Raw genomic sequence first — 20,045 nt, 5'->3', positions numbered from 1 at the left:
GTTTCAGGATGCTGAATAAAACTAATAACTGTAGACGCTTACAATGCTTTTCAATCAGGGGGGTAGCCTTCTAAAGCTGAAAGCCTTTATCATGCTCGCTATTCAGTGTACCATTTCATCTTTGAAACATATCACGAGAAGTTGGAAAAATAAATCTCTTATCTCATGATATTAGGAACTTATTACAGTGAATGTTATAAGAACAATTGAGGAAATGATTCATTTGCAACCTCTTTAATTAGAATACAACTATTCCTTCAACCTGAGACAAGGGAGAATTCCTACAAGTAACTTATTTTAGTGACTTATTAACAAAACCCTTGTTAAAAAGGAAAGTCTGCTTCGGTATGAGTAAATAAAGCATGTTTGAATCTGAGCATGGTACAGCATAGAAAGGAGGCCACTCAGCCTATCATTCCTCTGCAGGTTCTTTGAAAAAACTATTCAATTATCCTAATCTTCTACTGTCTCTCCTTCAGCCCTTTTCAGTACTTGTTCAGTTCCCTTTTGAGAGTGAAATAACTCTATAGGAGCCTCTGTCCTGTCACTAAGCCATGCTTTATTTACAGGTGTGTAGTACTTGGTCCTGCTTCCTCAGAGTCAACTCTCAGAGTGAACAGAACTTTTGACACGTCTGTTTTTTTCTGTCAGTCAAGGCTCCCTGATTGGACCAGATTAACAGCCCCAATCAGGGAACTTATGTTCCGTGAGGTCCACCCGGCTGATCTTGTCACAATCACTAGGTCCCTAACCCTCTAAGTCCAGGGACGTAGACCTGTTCTTTATCTTATAGCCTTGACTGGGACGTGTTAGCACCAGGTCTGGTTTCTCTGACTCAGCCTCAGATACGGGGTGGGGGCTGCAGAGGACACCATGTAAAGCACTGTAGTCTGCCCTTTGTCCCAGGAGCATCTCAGAAGAAATTCATCCTCTTTTTCAGGTGGTAAAGGAGTCAAGGCTGCAGCATCTGTCATGTTTATCTCAGATTCAGAGGTTTCTCTGACACTAGACAGAGGGGGAGAACTCACAGGTTTCGACAGTTCGTTCCAGCTGTTCTGAGGGGTCGGGTATGTTTTGCTCCTGTCCCGTTTGCAAGTTTGCAGCTTTCATGTGGTCCATGTGCTCATTCACAATCGCCTCACTTACCTGAACTTTGTATGTCACAGGACCTGACCTCGTTTCGACCATTTCTCTCCCCCATTCAGGACCATGGGTTATCATTTGTTTAAAATCCTCACAAAAGTGAACCAACCCACTGGGCTTCACCGTCGGAATGACAGGTGCTTCCCATTCCACAAACTTTACTGGCTTGATGATTCTTTCGCTATCCGGCCTCTTGATTTCTGCTTCTACTTTTGCCCATAAAGCAAATGTGGGCCTTGCAGAGTTGTGGAATTGCTTCCTGGTCAACATGTAAAGTGACCTTGGCTACTTTGATAGTCCCTAGACCTTCCTGTAAAACTTCTGGGTTAGGACTTCACTCAGGCAGCCATTTTCGAATTGAAATTGTTGAACCAAGCCTTTTACTACAATCAGTGGTAACTGAACCAACTGCTTCTTATATGAGACTGGAACCGAAGTTGTATGCTTAATCTGAAAAGATTCCCAGGTATAGGTATCCAGTCTCGCCGAGGTCTTATGCAAATATAAGTGTTGAAGTCCAGAGCAAATTCTGGTAAAGATTGGTTCTGCGATCACTGATACAGCCGTCTCAGTATCAACCTCCATTAGAACTGAATGACTATTTAAGTAGATGTTTATTTTGATTGGTTCTGATGTGGTTGTTACTCAGCAATTTAACTGTTCCAAACCCGAGGTAGGTGGGCTTTCCAGGGTATGCCCTCTCCTAGACAGCAGTCTATGTGTTCTCTTACTCAATTCAGGTCGAGTGGGAATCCTTTGCTGTCCAGAGACCACATGTTGGCAGCAACTACAATGGCTTAACAGGCCCGATCCTGGAGAAAATGTTAATCATTTGGTCAAGGTTTGGCTTTGTTTTAGGGTTTTGATATGTGATGACCTAGAGTCCCTTTGTTCAGGATATGTCCTGAGTAAGGCTCTGCAATTGCCTTCACACAGGCCCTACCAATAACACAGTAATAAGTCCAAAGATGTGCAGGTTAGGTGAATTGGCCATGCTAAACTGCCCATAGCGTTCAGGGATGTGTAGATTAGGTAGATTAGTTAGAGGAAATGTCGGGTAATAGAGTAGGGGAATGGGTCTGGGTGGGATACTCTTCAGTGCCGGTGTGGACTTTTTGGGTCAAATGGCCTGTTTCCCACAATAGGGATTTTATGATTCTAACAGAAGTTCCATTGGAGTTTTTGGTTGTGGACGTTGACAAAATGAACATCTTCTGTTCACCAATCAGAGGGAGGGCAGAAAGACAAGCTTCCCAAGCGTGCCGGAAAAGTTAACAGAGCAGGTTGATGTCTGAGCTTATTGTCTTATTTCTAGATCACAGCTACAATGCTGAAGAGAGTGAAATTACTTTGTGAGGATGACAAATATAACTCCCTTAGGCTAAAATTTAGTCATGGCCTATCGTTAGTTGAGGTAAGGGTGGGTTTGCAATTTACAACGTGATAGCTCCAGTTGCTTTGGAGGCAGATGCAACATTGAAGAAAGTCTTTGTACTGCCTCTTCATGTACATATTCGTCATGTGGAATCCAAGAGGTCTAATTGGCCAAGCACTCAGCATGGGGAGCCGAGCAGTAAGCACCGATCATGTGTGGTACAGCCTGTGTATTTCTTTACAAGGGGAGCTGCTGCTTGCAACTGGAATATTACCTGCTACAGGTAGGGGAGTTGCACAAATAGAGTACCAGGGCACGGAAAGAGAACTGGAGCCTTAGTGGCGGAGATGGACAGGGTATGACACTGTGTTTTTGCGGGGGAGCATGGAAAGAAATACAACCTTGTGCCTGGCTGATCAATGCATGGATCCTGGCCCTGAGGATCTGACTGCAGCGTCACAAGAAATGTAATGCTATCAGATTGGGTAGTCAACTTGCCCCCCACTCCGGTACATTTTGAGAACTACCATTTGGCCAATGAGCCTAGACTGCACCAACAGCAAGGGCCTCAGAGATCAACACGGTGTACACCTCCTCTCCAAGGCCCTGATATAGTGCTGTCGTGTGCTGCGATTTTTCTTCACTTCTTGCCATGAGCTCCACTCAAGTGATTTTTGACAGAGAAAATGACTGTAGGATTTCCAAAGGGAAAGAAACGTAGGACTAGATTGGGTTGGGATATCTGGTCGGCATGGACAGGTTGGACCGAAGGGTCTGTTTCCATGTACACATCTCTATGACTCTATAACAACCTTGGGTTATCTGAACATCAATTATTCACATTTTGGATTATCCAAACAAGATCTCAAGGTCCCATAAAAACGTTATCTGTTATCTGAACAATCAGTCATCCAAACAATCAGTTATCTGAACAATCAGTTATCCAAACAAAATCTCCCTGCCTGTCTCGTTCAGATAATTGAGGTTGTTCTGTATACAGGCGTCCTTGCTGTTAGCAACTTACTGTATAGAGTCTTCTTCCTAGTCTACAAAAGTTGGTTTCCTCTTGTCTGTGCAGTTTTTCAGAAGGTAAAATCTCATTTCATTCCGATGTTCCTTAATTTTTGTACCTATGTAAACTTTCAGATGGATAGACTTTACTATTTAAGCCCTTCAAAATGTGAACATTCATACAGGGACCTGACATCAGCTGCCTAGAGCAATATGTGAGCCCAGAACAAAGGAACAGTGTATGGAACCTCTATAATGCTGCAGAATTCTTACACATGGTGAGTCTTGTATTTTGATGCTTGTATTTTGTGCAGTCAAATCTTCAAAAACATGCTGCCAGTATGTCACAACTGAAGTACTTAAAATTAAAAAGTTCCAAATTGCCAACAATACAAATACCTTAATGGATGATGTACTTAAAAACTAAAAATCTACAGACATCACAAGCTGTCAGTTATGTTATTTATGGTCATGAACATACTAATGATATAAAAGATTTGTGAAACAATAATGTGGCTTTGTTATTTAAAGGTGAGACTATATATAGATGATGTTCACTGGGAGTATAGTATTACCTACTTCAATCACTGAATTCGTACTGATTTCAAATCTTGGGACTAATACTTCACATTCTGTCAAGATATGTAACAACTGATAGCAGTTTAAGATCTGTTCCATTAATGTTCTATAACTGTTAATCACAATCTCTACCTGTTGGTTTGCACTCAACCCTGGCATTCTTCTCTTGTCACATCAGTGCATCCATTCCTACTGTTCCTAAGAGAACATTCTGTACCTGCTTTAACAGCATTGTCATAATGATGAAGCCGTTTTACCTGCTTTACATTCTGTACCGGCTTTAACAGCATTCAGTTCATTGTGTCTGCACTGGCTCTTCCAATGAACGAATCTTGTGGTGCCATTTTCTAACTTTCTCTCTGTAACTCTGCATGTTTTCCTTTTAGGAAACAGTCATATTTTAATTTTGAATACTCAGATTGAACCAACATCCACCAGAATCTCTGGTTGGAGTTGTACATCCCAGAATTTGATCACCTGCTAAATGAAATCTTTTTTTGTATTGCTTTCGCTTCTTTTGCCAATTACTCTGTGCCCTTGTTGTTCTTGTGCTTTTATTAGTTTTATGAAGAGTTCATTCCAGTTGCTGTTACTTGTACCTTAGGAGGTCAATCTCAGATGTAGCTAGATGTTTCTCCTTTTCTGGACCTTTGATGATTTTGAATGCTTCTATCAAATCTCCTCTCAGACTTTCTTTCCTCGCAATCTTTCACACCCCAGCAACACTATTTTGGTTTCGCACATGCATCCTCACAAGTCCTTGCTTCCTGAACACAGTCATCCTTCCTGGCTCCTTGCAGGCTAATCTTATACACAATGGGAGGAGAGAGGTTGCAATTTCCTTCATACTTAATTGATTCAACTTGCTTTGTCTATTTGTGAGGCTTTCAAGAAAATGTTTTACAATTCCATACTTTGTCAAGTCTAATTATGTAAATGATCAAATTTGATTTAATACAGCTTTTGCACTGGACTACATTATATGGCAAACTGTTCTCCATGTTGCATGAAGAAGTGTTGTGACTCACACTGCTTTCAAGCTTGATATTCAGTGTGAGATTAAACTCTGAAAGAGTCAACTTGGAAACTCCAAGGGCTCTGAATTGAATCTCACGTTTAGCTTAGATTCCCATGAGAAACATAGTGGGTAATTTTTGTATATTGCCTTAGTATTGCTGCAAAAGACATTGAGGCACTCTTCAGTATTTTTGCAAGAGTATTGGGGAAGAACATTTTGTACTGTATGAGACTAGAGTGCTGATCGCTGATGGCTTGGCAAATGGATTCTAAGTGGTAGAGCCATTGCCATGGTGAATGCATCAATTAAATAATGATTGGTAGTTGTTAAACTTTTTTAAGCTGAAACCAGGCAGGTTGACCTGACTTGGTCAGGGCATTGACCTCTGTAATAACCTAGACAATGGTTGTCCCCTATTTTAAGTTGAAGCAAGTGTAATGTGTATACATCTTCTTTCTGTATGCAAATAACAAGGCCCTGTGTATTTATATAAATTCAGTACCTAGCGTATCCCAGAAGATCATTTCTTCAGTTTCATCAGATGCTCAGTTATGTTATTGTTCAAGGAAGGGACAAAGCAGAATAGGATAAGTGATTATGAGTGGTGCTCCCTGAAATAGCACAACACAATTTGAGCTCAACAAGGATACATGGGCATTTTCCTTGTTACCATCTATTCTGAGGAAGGGTCACTTGATCTGAAATGTTAACTCTGATTTGTCTCTACAGTTGTTGCATTTTTCCAGCAATTTCTATTTTTGTTCAGGATGCATGCACATTAGCTACATCTGAGATTGACTTCCTAAGGTACAGAGTAACAGCAGCTGGAATAAACTCTCCATATAACAATGTTAAAGCAATTCATGTCTTCTGGCCCCATTTACCATAAAAAAAATTGCATTGTTCCTCTGTCTTGCCAACTTTTCGCACACTTTAGTCCTGGGAATGCTGAAACCATGGAGTCTGCACAGTGATGCACCATGGGAATGGAAAATCTCACAGCAAATGATACTTGAACATTTAAAGATGATTATAGCATCTTTACCAGTCCTCACACATTTCAAGGAGAAAATGAGGTCTGCAGATGCTGGAGATCAGAGCTGAAAATGTGTTGCTGGAACAGCGCAGCAGGTCAGGCAGCATCCAGGGAACAGGAGAATCGACGTTTCGGGCATAAGCCTGAAGAAGGGCTTATGCCCGAAACGTCGATTCTCCTGTTCCCTGGATGCTGCCTGACCTGCTGCGCTGTTCCAGCAACACATTTTCAGCTCACACATTTCAACCCATATGTTGAAACATATGTCACTGTGAAGATGTTGGGAAATGCAATTGGAGCATCAAGCTTGTTCACACGTGGGACATCATGACAAAATATTCCTTCATCTTCCTTTAATCCAATACCCCTTCCCACCCACAAATGTGAAATCTTGCAAAAGTGAATAATGTCCAAACAGCAGCTGGGCATATGAATTAGGAGCAGGGTTGACTGTTCAGTCCATTTAACCAGCTGCATCATGCAATAAGATCATAGTTGGTCTGTTTGTGCTCTCAACTCCACCTTGATAACCCTGATAACCATTGACTCCCTTAATGGTTCAGATTTGATGTACCTCTTGGATGGTCCTCCTTTACATGGAAGTGAGTTGCAAAGTCACGTGACCCTCTCAGAGAAAACAAATCCTTTGCACTTCGGACTTAAATGAAACCCTTTCAGTGTCCATCCTGTCAACTCGCTTTAGAATCTCATGATTTGATAAGATCACAGCTCATCCTTCTCTCCTATTAAAACAGGGCCACCCTCTCCAAGCTTTTGCTCAGACCATAAACCTGAGTCCGCACTTCCCACCTATCAGTTGAGTAATCAGGGGCAATATGTTTGAGAGACACAATCCTCTGTGCAAAGAGAAACTACTAAAATATATACTTTATGCTTCTTTTCCAAGATGGCGGAGGAGTACAGCTCCTGAACCAGAGCTCCTCCACTTTGGCTGCTTTCTTTCTTCTTTCCTTGCTTTTCTCTTCAATGTTTTGGAGCTTTTGTGATTTTGTTTCTCTACACACCCTCTGGAGGGAGCTCGGTTGTGGAGGCAGCGGCTGGGGGCCTAGAGTGGGGACTTTGGTGAATGGCCACAAAGTGGTTGGTGTGCCTGGGCAGAGCTCTGGAGATCGGTGGCAATGTGGAAGTGGTTGGGACCCTGGGGAGGCTCCAGAGCGGGACTCTGGCAGCCCGTGGCAAGGCAGTTGGTTAGCCTGGATGGTGGAGATGGCAGCACGGAAGCTGAGAGATTGAGCGATCGAGCCCGGTGCAGGAGGAGAGATTGAGCCCTGTGGGAGGAGAAATCAAGCCCAGTCTGGGGGGAGAAATCAAGCCCTGTGCGGGGGGAGAGACTGAGCCCAGAGCAGGGGAGAGATCAAGCCCAGTGTGAGGGGAGAGATCGAGCCCAGTGTGAGGAGAAACCGAGCCCAGGGCAGGGGAGAGATTGAGCCCAGTGTGTGGGAGAGATCGAGCCCAGTGTGGGAGAGAGATTGAGCCCAGTGTGGGGAGGGAGATTGAGCACAGTATGGGGAGAGATTGAGCCCAGTGTGGGAGAGAGATTGAGCCCAATGTGGGGAGAGATTGAGACCAGTGTGGGGAGAGATCGAGCCCAGTGCGGGGGGAGAGATCAAGCCCAGTGTGGGGGGGGGGGGAGACACTGAGCCCAGAGTGGTGGAGAGATCGAGCCCAGCACAGGAGAGAGACCGAGCCCAGCTCAGAGGAGTGATCAAGCCCAGAGTTGGTGAGAGATTGATCCCAGGGTGGGAGAGAGATCGGGTCCAGTGTGGGGGAGAGAGATTGAGCCCAGTGCAGGAGGAGAAATCGAGCCCAGTGTGGGGGAGAGAGATTGAGTCCAGTGTGGAGATAGATAGAGCCAAGTGTGGGAGAGAAAGATCGAGCCAAGTGTGGGAGAGAGATCGAGCCCAGTGTGGGGAGAGAGATTGAGCCCAGTGTGGGGAGAGATCGAGCCCAGTGTGCGGGGAGGGATTGAGCCCAGTGTGGGGAGAGAGATTGAGCCCAGTGTGGGGAGAGATCGAGCCCAGTGTGCGGGGAGGGATTGAGCCCAGTGTGGGGAGAGAGATTGAGCCCAGTGTGGGGAGAGATCGAGCCCAGTGTGCGGGGAGGGATTGAGCCCAGTGTGCAGGGAGAGATTGAGCCCAGTGTGGGGAGAGATCGAGCCCAGTGTGGGGGAGAGAGATCTGTTCCTGAACCTGCTGGTGCGGGTGTTCAAGCTTCTATATTTTCTGCCTGATGGAAGAGAGTGTAGGAGATCATTACCCGGGTGGGATTGGTCTTTGATGGTGTTAGCAGCCTTTCCGCGGTAAGGAGAAGTATAAACGGAGTCCACAGATTGAAGGTTGGCTTCCACGATGGTCTGGGCTGTGCACACCACCTTCTGTAGTTTCTTACTGTCCTGGGTAGAACAGTTGCTCTACCAGACTGTTATGGATCCGGACAGTGCGTTTTCTGTGGTGCATCGGCAGAGGTTGGTGAGGGTCCTTATGGACATGCCAAGTTTCCTGAGCTGCCTGAGGAAGAAGAGGCAGTATTGTGCCTTCTTGACCATTGCATCTACATGGGAAGACCAGGACAGGTTGTCGGTTATCGTTACTCTGAGGAACTTGACGCTTTCCACCCTCTTAATCTCAGCTCCATTGATGTAGATGGGGGTGTGTTCTCTTCCTCTCTTCCTGAAGCTAATGATCAGTTCTTTTGTTTTGTTGACATTGGTAGAGAGGTTGTTCTCATTGTACCATGGTATGCAGCCCTCTATCTCCTTTCTGTATTCTAACTCATCGTTATTTGATATCTGTCCTACCGCAGTGCTGTTGTCAGCAAACTTGTAGATGGCGTTTGTTCAGAATTTGAGTACACAATCATAGGGGTACAGGGAGCACAGCAGGGGGCTGAGAATTCATCCTTGGGGGACTTAGTTTAAAGTTTCCAATAGGTCCATTATCGAACTTGTGAGTAATCCACAACTGCTGATTACAACTAAATTTGAATATTTTTCAACCAATCAGACTTGTGTCTAGTAAATGACAAAATTTCAAACTATCACCATGGTAGTAAAGAAAATGAACACTAAGAGGAGCTTTAAGACTGACAATGGCTTCCAACTGTGTATCAGAGTAAAGTGAGAGAAGGAAGATTGAATGTTCTGGAAGCACATGGGATATAAATCGCTCAAATAAGCACAACTATCACACCAGGCAATACCTGAGACTGGATGATTATTTAATTTTAGATATAATCATAATTGTAGCACTATTTGATAGTCCCATTTAGTTTTCTGCAAACTTCATATGATTACATTCTCTGCAAAGCAAAGACCAATTTGATATTTTAGAAGTAAATTAAATTTACTTCATCAGATGGTTTAAAGGCTAAAAACATTTTGCTGTTATAATTTGGCTGTATATATATGGGTGAACTGTGCTGTGTTGGTTATGGATGCGCTCTGCCATAAAGTGTTCACCCAGTTGAGGGAGTAGCACTACTGTAAAAAATTAGCAAGCTGCATAACTGTATAACACTCTGTCTGTATCTGCAATTATCACAGAAGTATTTGCAAGACTGATGGCATTTCAGATCTAATATAATTTGCTAAATATATTTCGAAGCACACTTATTTGAAAATAACATATCCGTTAGTCATGCCTTTAGTTACTAATAGACATGCATGTTACGTTTGGTGTTTCCAGAATACTGTCGCTTATTTTGGTCAAGTGACAGCAATCTCTTCGCATACAGTAAAAATTGTTTCAACATCATCTTTATTTTAGCTTAGCTGTAGTTCATGCTTTTGGATGGTAGTCGGTGCTGCTGTTTCATGGGAATCAAATAATTATCCGTAGGAAAATTTCACACGAGCCTCCATCAAATGAGTTTGTAAAAATAGGATCAGCTCAGGCCTTTTGGCTCTTGAAATTAGAATAAATGACAGCCATTATGATTTCGTAATCTGTATGCGAGCTGACTATTTGTGTAAGATGGGGTCAGACCTATCAACCAAGGTCAGAATGATGTTATCCCACATCATTCTGACCGATAACTTTATCAAGTCCATTCCTATGAGAATAAAACATCACTGCTGGTCTTCCTTATAGAGGTTACAGTTAATTACTGTATAGACTGGAGGAGGTTCTTTTAGAATGCGCACTGTTCCCACCCCCCTCCCCCGATGTTTAGTCTGAACAAGGGCATACACTCAATTTCCCAATGTGGGTCATCAATATTTCTTTATGGTGAACTTCCTACATATTATGGGATTTAACTGTGAAAGGATGGGAATCAGCAAATGACACCATACTTAAAAATAGACAGTTACGCCTGTCACATTTCAATCTTCAGGAGGGCTTTTGGACTTTTAATGGGCATGAAAAATACCGGTGGAAAGGCTGGCAAGATATGTGGAATCAGGAAATGAAATTTGGAGATAAAAGAAGCACCAAATTCATGAAATCCATTGGCTGATGGTTGGCTTCAGGAGGGCACATGTACTTTTCAGAGAGTAACAAAGCAACTGGGAGCCTATTGTTGTCAGCTACATAGAATAGGGCATGCTGATATCTTCCTACTGATGCCTGCTGATCTGCTTGATGTGCCATGGTTCATCTTGCTCCTCATCAGTCCTACAGTTGGCATGCTCCCGCACCAACCTCCATTATGAACTTGTCTCGCACTTATAACCCACCAGTGGTTTCTACTGAGATGGTTTGCGATCCCCTGAGCTTTTAGGAAGGTAAGAAGTAAAAGAATTCCTTTCCACGTGTCCTTTCTCTTCATGTGTTTCTGTTCTGCTCAAGTCCCGTACATATTTATTTTTCTTGTATGCCTGTTTTGCTAACTCAGTGAACAATAATTCTCATTTTGGAGGGGAATATGATGGGTTGGAGATTGGGTGGAACATCTATAAATAGGTGCAATGGAATGAAAAAATGTTTCGCCCTGAAGAAAATCACAAAAATACATTCTTAATTGAAAATTGAGGTCAGGATTTTGCATTTGAAAACACGAACTGCTGACAACCTGGATGTGTAAAATCTGATGATTTTAGGGTGCAAACCCCAACTTCAACATATTGATTTCCTTTAATAGTGCAGGCAGCATTTAAAAAAAAACACAATTGAGCTCGTTAACAAACCAGTTTGCTTAAATATTATGCTGCCCTTGCTATAATACGGTGGGTATAGGCAATCAGACAAGAGTTGGGAGTCCATTCCTTCACCAGCTGTCCTGTGCCACCCTTCTCCACTTCCCCACCCCTGCTTGTCTGACCCCTTCCAAAAGAAAACCCACACCCACAAAAGTCCAGGTCTCAGAGATCTTACTTCCGTTATCATTTACCTCCCAGTAGTGGCTACTACTGAGTTATTGGGATTGCTTGAGCTGCCAGTCAACTAAATCGAAGCTTAAAGGATGGGGCATTCCTTTTTTTTTTGAAAAGGCATTTTGTTCACAACCAACTGAGGTTGTAGGTGTAGAAGCAAAACATTGTGCAATATTAGGTTTCCCTGTGACTCCTCAGCTCACTCAAAATGCCTCTTTGCACTGATTCTAAAATGAACTGTGAAGAGAAAAAAGAACAATGTTGGCCGTGGAGGTGAAAGACTGTGTGCCAAACATTCATTTCTATGTTCTGGCATGTATTCTCAATGAGGCTATGGCATGCAATGTGGCCAAGCACTTTAGTACACTAAATGATACACTCAGAAAATTGGCATTAGGTATATTTTGGGATCAGCTTGCTCATTCCCTTGCAGTGTTTTGTGTCATGGCAACCAGCACATGGTTCTGAAGAGTGTGTTTTCCATCCAGAAGCCTTACATAACTCACCATGTTTGAGTCCACTCAACACATACGTATTGAAGGAGCTCAAAGTGATTTTCTCCTTTAACCAAAAGGGTTTAATGACTAGTGGTCTGGAAATTAATTGCTTTATTTTTACAGTTTGACATGGCTTCAGCTAACGTGGAAACTGGGAAGAATTGCATCTCCACTTTGCAAATAATCTGCAGTCTCTTTTATCATCTATGATGTTACAATATTTACTTGGTCAAAAACTTCATATTTTCTGAATTGTCTGCTACACTATAAAGTGATGGGTTGAAATGTTGGACTCACTTGCATGGTATTAATGTATATATCTGAGACACAACTACAAAATCAATCCAACGCTTTATTATTAGAGTTTCCATTGATTGTCTGGCACAGAACACATCATTGACTCTTTACAAGACACACTATCAATCAATCTGAAGCTAGTGAATGCTGTTTCTTTTTGTCAAATATAAAACTGAAAATGAAGGTATGACAAAAATCTAAAATTACAAAGTATTTAATTAATTACAATAATTAACATTTCTAAAGTATCCATGAAATTTTGTGGCATTAACTTTGCTATTTTATAATCCATTTATCATATTATTAAATGTGTTATGCATGATCACATCCCTGTCATTGGCAACTTTCTGAAGCTGTGTTAGATTATTCACAACATTGAAATTGAGCTTGAACGTTCGATCACATGTTTGCTTCATCACCTAGCCTGCCTATCTCCACCTCTGTAGCTGTATCTGACTCTGACTCTGGCTCAACTCACTTCACAGCTGGAACTCTCACACGTGCCTGAGTTTGCTCTGACATGACTTCTTCAATACTTTCCTGGCTGGCCTTTATTCTTCCACTTTGCATCAATTTGTGCTCATCCAAAGCTCTGCTGTTCCTTTTTTTATTAACTCATTCCATATTATGTTTACCCCTCATTCCTGCAGTTGCCAACTTGTAGTTACCCTTATCAAGAAATGCTTTGATTTTAAAGTGCATTATTCTATCTCTGCCATTCTCTTCCTTTGAGCAGCCTCCCAATTTCCATAATCCCTGTACGTGTTACAATGATCGCCTTTGCAGCATCCCATTGGAATTGCTCCATCATTGGTGGCCATGCTTTCAGGTGCCTTGGATCTAAACTCTGGAATTTTTTTCTCAAACCTCCTTGCTTCTCTGGCTGCCTTTTCTCTTTTAAGTTATTCCTTAATGTACACAAGAGTTTGTGGAGATCATATATTAGCATGAATAGAAATTGGTTGGTATACATGGATCGTTTTCAATTCTGCAAATGTGAATAAGCAGAGTGCCACAAGTGTCAGTGCTGATGTCATATCTATTTAGAGCTGAAAATGTATTGCTGGAAAAGCGCAGCAGGTCAGGCAGCATCCAAGGAGCAGGAGAATCGACGTTTCGGGCATGAGCCCTTCTTCAGGAATTCCTGAAGAAGGGCTCATGCCCAAAACGTCGATTCTCCTGCTCCTTGAATGCTGCCTGACCTGCTGCGCTTTTCCAGCAACACATTTTCAGCTCTGATCTCCAGCATCTGCAGTCCTAATTTTCTCCTAGTCATATCTATTTACCTCATCGATGACTTGGATCAAGGAATCGACTGAACTGAAACCGATTTTGATGAAGTCGGGAAAACAGATAAGGGAGCAAGTTGTGAGACACACTCAGCAAATGAGTCCACCATCACAGACAGAATGGGAGGCACATGAGGAGCACATCAGCTGTGGACAGGAGCAGATCCTTCAGGCAGGGAGCGCTATAGACAGTCATTCTCAGAAAACCAATGAATGGATGCAGACATAAAACAATAGCCTCATAATTGCTGCTACCTGAAAGTATTAATCAACCAGTTACCCTTGTCGTCAAACACTACATCCAATTGTAACCTAGTGAACACATACACACACAGTTGGCTAGCGAAAAGCTGCTGATCAGCTGTGAGAAAGGAGTAGACACTGGGAGCTTTTCCGAAGCTGCCTCCTGGTCCTTAGGTTCCTAGCAACCCACTGACTGGAACAATAGTTGGTGGAATGGGTGAAGTCTTAAATAGATATGTCTCACCTACACACACAGAGTTATAGAGTTATACAGCATGGAAACAGACCCTTCAGTCCACCTCATCTCTGCTAATCAGCTATCCTCAATGAATCTAGTCTTTTGCCAGCATTTAGCCATATCCCTCTAAACCTTTCTGATTCATATACCCATCCAGATGCCTTTTAAATGTTGTAATTGCACCAGCTTCAATTACCTCTTCTGGCAGCCCATTCCACACATGCACCACTCTCTGTGTGAAAAAGTTGTCCCTCAGGTCCCTTTTAAATCTTTCCCCTCTCGTCTTAAACCTATCCCCTCTAGATTTGGACTCCCCTATTCTGGGAAAAAGACCTTGGCTATTCACCCTATTCAGGCCCCTCATGATTATATAAAGCATTGTAAGGTCACCCCTCAATCTCTGACACTCCAGGGAAAAAAGCCTCAGCCTATTTACCATCTCCCTGTAGCTCAACCACCCCCAATCCTAATGACATCCTTGTACATTTCTTCTGAACCTTTTCACGTTTATCAACATCTTCCCTAATGCAGGGAGAATTGAATGCTGTCTTCTAAAAGTTGCCGAACCAATGTCCTATACAGCCGCATCATGACCTCCCACCTCCCATACTAGGCACTGACTAATGAAGGCAAGCATGTCAAATGCCTTCTTCACTATCCTATCTACCTGTAACTCCACTTTCAAGGAACTATACACCGGCCCTCCATGGCCTGTTTGTTCAGCAACACTCTCCATGGACATACTATTAAGAGTATAAATCCTGCCCAGGTTTGCCTTGCAAAATGCAGCACCTCACATTTATCGAAAGAAACTCCATCTGCCAAACCTCGGCTCTTAGCCTATCTGATCAAGGTCGAGAGTGTGGTGCTGGAAAAGCACAGCAGGTCAGGCAGTATCCGAGGAACAGGAAAATCGATCTTTCAGGCAAAAGCACTTCATCACCCAGGGTGATGAAGGGCCTTTGTCTGAAACGTTGATTTTCCTGCTCCTTGGATGCTGTCTGACCTGCTTTGTTTTCATAGCACTAGACTCTTGACTCTAATCTCCAGCATCTGCGGTACTCACTTTCGCTCTGTCTGATCAAGGCCCCATTGTATTCTGAGATAACTTTCTCAATTGCCCACAGCACCACTTATTTTGCTGCAGAATGACATTGTAACCGAAGATATCATTTGGGATGGTGGGGTTCTTGAACATGTTAAGATTAATAAAGAAACTTAGATACTTTAGCAGGCAGAAAGGTACATAAATCCCCGGGGTCTAATGAAATGTATCCCAGGCCACTATGGAATACTAGGAAGGAGATTGCTGAGATCCTGGTGGATATAATGAATTCTCCGCTGGCCATAGGCGAATTGCTAGATGACTGGAGGACAGGTAATGGTTCCTTTGTTCAAGAAGGTCAGCAGGGAAATGCCAGGTAATTGCCAACCAGTCAGCTTGATGTCAGTGATAATGAAAGTATTGGAAAAAATTCTGAAGGACAGGATTAATCAATACTTGGCAAGGCAAGGATTGATCACAGGTGGATTTGTTCGCGAGAAATTCTGTCTGACTAACTTAACTGGATTTTTTGAAAAGGTGACTAAATATATTTGAGGATAGTGTGATTGATTTGATTTGACTTGTTTTGATTTATTGTTGTCAGGTGTACTTAAGTACAGTGAAAAGTTTTGTTTTGCAAGCAGTACAGGCAGATCATTACATACAAGGATACACAGATCATAGGGCGATTGAACAGAGTGAGGCACTTAGTGTTCAAACTCCACAGAAGGCATACAAAAGCAATATCAACATTGGATTTGCAAGTTGAGAAGTCTTTTCAGCTGTCTAATAACAGTAGGGAAGTTGTTCTTGAACCCGTTAGTATGTATCTTTTAAGTTTTGTATCTTCTGCCGGATGGAAGAGGTTGGATGTGATTATAACCAGGATGGGAAGTGTCTATGATGTTGGCCACTTGTCCATGGCAGCGACAAGTGTAGATGGAGTGCACGGATGGGAGGTTGGCTCGCATGATGGTCTGGGCTGTGTTCACAACTTCCTGTAGTTTTTTTATGGTCCTGGGCAGAGCAGTTGCCATAACAAATTGTGATGCACCCAGATAGAATGCTTTCTATGGTGCATCTGTAAAAGTTGGTGAGACTCCTTATGGACATCCTGAATTTCCTTAACCTCCTGAGGAAGTAGAAGCACTGCTGTGCCTTCTTGACAGTCACACCTACATGGGTGGTCCTGGATAATATGCTGGTTCTCGTCACTTCCAGGAACGTGATGCTTTTGACCCTCTCCACTCCAGCTCCATTGATGTAGATAGATGTGTGCCATCTGCCTTTCTTCCTGTAGGTGATGATCAGCTTTTTAGTTTTGCTGACATTGAGGAGAGATTGTTATCATTGCAGCATGACACTAAGCATCTTGATCAGTACTTAAAATGCCAGGGCATTGTAGGCAATAGACAAAGTACAGATAAATGGGATTAGTGTAGTTTGGTGTTTGTTTGTCCACATAGACATGGTGGGCCAAATGGCCTGTTTCTATGCTTTATGACTCTATAACTCTATAACTTATTCACAAGAGTGGCATTGTATACAAGTAACACAAAGAGGATGTTGAACCAGACACAAGGGAATTCACTGGCTGCAGTTTATTTTGTTGCTGTTAAATTACAAATTTATTGCAAAGAGTCATGGCTTGTTTCCTGGAAAGTGTAGTGGTCAAACTAGTATCTAACTCCCCATTGACTATAGGTAGCTTAAAGAGTGAGAGTGAAATGTAAGGGTGAGTTCTCAACATTGGGCAAAGGATTGTTGTAAATACAGAGTTATATTTTATGACTATGTGAAAATATAGAATCATCTGGACATTTTTTGGATTAAGTGGGGATCGAAGAGTAAGACCAACAGTTTAATTTGCGCTGTACGCCATTAGTTTTTCACAGAAAAGTTAAATGACTTTGGAGAGAACAAAAGCCAAGCCAAGTTTTCAAGGAGATAAGAGATAAGTTTATTGCCTTCGTCACAAGAAAATCTGGCTTTGGTAAGACTAAGAGGCCTTAAAGCTAAAAGTTGCATTGCTGGATTTAGAGACTGTTTTACAGACATAAGGAGTCAATGAAGAAAATATCTAAGAAGTTGCAAGTCTTTCCTCAAAATTCTTTCCTCTGTAAAAGTTCTTGGGAACCTGATATCATTTCAAAATACCTGTATCTCTGACGACCTTGTAAATGTGAAAATATGATTATAAATAGCATAGCTGTCAGAGCAGGCCAGAGGCTAGAAATTCTGCAGCAACCAACTCACCACAACTCCCCAATGTCTTTTCAGTATTGACAAGGTATAAGCCAGGAGTGTGATGGAGTATTATTCACCTGCTTGGAGTTCCAAAGACAGTCATGAAGTTCAACACTAATTTGGACAAAGCATAATGGTAATGTTGCTGGAATAGTAATTCACAGACCTGGCCTAATATTCTGAAGAGATGAGTTCAAATCCCAGCACGGTAGCTTGGAATTAGATTAAATTCCCTCTTCCATCAGTACACAGTGGCAACAGTGTACACCATCCACAAGATGCACAGCAGCAAATTGCCAAGGGATCTTTTACAGAAAGCTCTGACCACTACCAACCTAGAAAGCTAAAGTCAGAAGACATAAGGGCATACCATCATCCGTGCGTTCCCCTTACATCATCCTGACTTGGAAATATATTGTCACATCCCTCATCGCTGTGAGGCCAATATCTAGGAATTCTTTACCTCGCATGATGAAAATGCCAACACCACACAGACTATAATATTTCAACAAAGTAACTTACCACCACCTTCTCAAGGGGAAATTACAGATAGACAATTCATGCAAACCTTGCAGCAATGGTCAAATCTCATACATTAATTAAAAACACACAGTACACACCAAAATTTGGAAAGTTTATTAACAGAGCTGTACAGTGAGAACAATTAATGGATTGCTTGGATTAATCCACTCTTGTTTTACTGTGCGAGCACGGAGGCTAGTAACTTTGAACTTTACAGGGCAAGAATAGGCTGGAAGTATTTCCAGAATGATGGGTACAAACATATTTTTGGTTTTGAATCATCACATTTCTTTGGAGCCTTCACATGGGTGGATTAGAGGTCTCACTGTTGTGCACGTGATCCTACTCAATATATGCAAACTATGATCCCACAACATAATTGTACATTGTTGAGGATCTGAGCAAGGATACAAGTGACACAGGATTGTCATGGGTGATTGGGGGTTGACATTATGAAGGATAAAGAAAGAAAATATAGTCTTCTCAATAATGTCCATTTCAAATTGGTGATGTGCAGCTGGATCATGCTCACATGGTTTTTGTTTTATTTAATGTACCCGCTTTCACATTTTCTTTATGGCATTAATGAACTAAACACATGTTTTTCCGCTCAGCTTAATAGCTTCTTTTGCTGTTTGTGGTATGTGTTGGGTAGATCAGAGTATGTCTACTTCTGATAATATGCAGAGACAATACCTCCAAAATTCACCACTTTTCAGTCACTGTAGTAGTTTATGTCAAAATGCAGCAAGACCTGAGCAATTTATAGGCCCGGGCTAACAAGAGGGAAGTAGAGTTTTTGCCACTCGAACATCAGGCAAGGATTACCTCCAACAAGAGAGAATATAACCGCCGTTCTTTGACATTCAATCACCTTTCAATTGCTGAATCATCATTACCAACATGCTGGGGAGTTACCAAAAATCAGAAACTAAACTGGAATAGTCATATAAATACTGTGGCTTCAACAGCAGGTCAGATGCCAGGAATCCTGCAGTGAGTGGCTCACCTCCTGATTACCACCATCTACAAGGCTCAATTCAGGAATCCCATCCATCCCCAGTAACTATTGATTCCCTTGCATTCTTGACTTGAAACTATATTGCTTCTGTGTCTCTGGGTCAAATTTCTGGAGCTCCATCTCTAACAGCATCAAATGGGTGGCAATGGTTCAAGAAGGCAGCAGGCAACCATCTTCTCCAGAGCAGTTAGTAATGGGCAATAAATTCCAGCCTCATCAGCAAAGTCAAAATATATGAATGACTTTAAAAATACAAATTTGTCATCAGCTCCTGACGTCTGCTAACTTTAGAGTTGCACAGCTAAAGGCAGACTTCGAGTGACATAATTAAAAACATTATGTTATTCTGAATGCTTAAAAATATGAGTCAGAGCGAAGGGGGATTGTTAGATCTAAAAGGAATTGTTGCTTGCATTATGTATCATGCACTAGTTCAATTGGAAATGTAGGGCTGAGTTTTCTCAATTGAGGTGGTCAGCTCCAGCTGAGAAATTATGAATAAACCTTGGGAAAACAATCTTCGTTCCAATCAGGATCGCAAAAATGAGTTGGGCCCACCAATCCAGAAGCTGATGGGAGGTAGCTGTAGGAGCTGCTGATTGCCAAGCCGAGCTGGTTAAAAGGATTGCTCAGCTCTCTGTGTCTGCATCCCATTTGATTTAATAAACACCAGGTCCTTGAGTATCGCCATTCACCTATTCCTGTAGATATTCAGACCAACCCTTGTCTACCTATGCTCCCCACACATACCCAAAGGCTCCTTATACAGTCCTTGCCAGTAAAAACTTCTTCACCTATCCCCAGTGATCCTCATGCATACTGTAATAGTCTATAGCCCCACTCATCTCCAAAGAAACTCTGTGTCAACTTTATGGCAAATCATAAACTTCCCTTCATGAAAACCCATACCACACATTTAAATCTCCTCAAGTACTTAATAGTGTATTAAAACAAGCACCTATATTCAAATCACCATGTCAAAGGTAGCTGATTCTTTAGTAGCCTCTTTAAACTGTCAATTAAACTATGAACCTGCAGGTCCCCATAGTGGATAGTGACAGATTGTGGGGGCAATCAAATAATAATTACACTCTAATAATAGCATTTACAATTACATCAACAACAGCTATTGAATCTCCAGAACTGATTTTG

This window comes from Chiloscyllium plagiosum, unplaced genomic scaffold (assembly GCF_037043375.1).
Source record: "Chiloscyllium plagiosum isolate Xiang-an unplaced genomic scaffold, Cpla_swu_hap1 HiC_scaffold_5, whole genome shotgun sequence".
In the NCBI taxonomy this organism is placed as follows: Eukaryota; Metazoa; Chordata; class Chondrichthyes; order Orectolobiformes; family Hemiscylliidae; genus Chiloscyllium; species Chiloscyllium plagiosum.
Note: the sequence above shows the minus strand (reverse complement) of the source record.